General features: G+C 60.5%; 1 protein-coding gene across 1 annotated transcript in view; it reads right to left on the minus strand.

The window, feature by feature from the left end:
* SREBF2 (sterol regulatory element binding transcription factor 2) overlaps window positions 1-1,076 on the minus strand; it is a 72,133-nt gene that overhangs the window by 70,472 nt on the left and 585 nt on the right. The window lies entirely within an intron of this gene.

Genomic DNA, 1,076 nt, shown 5'->3' on the forward strand with positions numbered 1-1,076 from the left:
ACACACACACACACACACACACACACACACACACACACACACCCCCCAGTGTCTGGAGCATCTGCAGTTAAGACAATGGGCTTCAACACAGGGGCTTTACCACCAAAGAAGACCCAAAAGGGAGAGAGGACAGGCTGGGGAAGAGGCATTTTCTAGAAGCAAAATGGGAAATACATGTTTGTCAGTTAATCGCCAACGCTTGTCTCTTGACTGCAACTCACAAGTCACCCTCCAGGACAGGGCACAACTGCCCCATGGGGTTTCAGCTGCTGTAAATCTTTCAGGGAGGAGACTGCCACATCTGTCTTCAGCGGAGCAGCTGGTCAGCTGAACCACTATCCTTCAAGTCACAGCCACGTTACTAGAGCCCAGACTTCACAGCAGTGCGATTCCCAGGAAAATCCCGTGCTGCCTCAAGTTTCCTCCTATGACGGGGCACAACCCTCACGTCTGCCTGCGGGGCTGCCTGTGTCTTCGCCCATGAAAAAGACTTTGCAAACAGAAAGGCACTGGTTTCCCAGGGAGGGAGTCTGGCTGACAGCAACCTTGAGACAGGTGAGCCTCACCTGGCCTCGCGTCCTGCGAAGCGGGGCAGTAAGAACCTCTCGGAGGATCAGGGGATGCGGGGAGGACTAAGCCGAACACGACGGATCACTTTGGGGCGAAAACGCCGAAGAAGCCCACTACTGAGTTATTCTTCCCGTTCCTAAGCCTCACTCCTCGGGGACTCAAGTGACAACTCAGAAGCCGGGTGACAGCCCTGGCCCGGGGGCTGGGGGAGCCGGCTGCGGCGCCCCGACCGGCGGACCCTCTCCAAACCCTGGTTCCCACGGCCACCAGACAGCCCGGCGAGGGGCTCCCCACGTTTCCACCGCCGCCTCCAGGGCGCCCCAGCCTGCACCTCAACGAGCTCAACTCAAAACTGCGGCTCAACTCCCTCCGCACGCGCGCTCGGGTCTGCGTCCCGGACAGCCGCGTCCACGCACCGCCGCCACCGCACTCGTCACCAGAGCCACTCGCTCCTGCAGCTGCTGTCCCGTCGGCCGAGCGTCCGGCGCCCCGGCCCCGCAAACCCC

Source organism: Elephantulus edwardii, unplaced genomic scaffold (genome assembly GCF_000299155.1).
Source record: "Elephantulus edwardii isolate Elephantulus edwardi_28Jun2011 unplaced genomic scaffold, EleEdw1.0 scaffold00086, whole genome shotgun sequence".
NCBI classification, from domain to species: domain Eukaryota; kingdom Metazoa; phylum Chordata; class Mammalia; order Macroscelidea; family Macroscelididae; genus Elephantulus; species Elephantulus edwardii.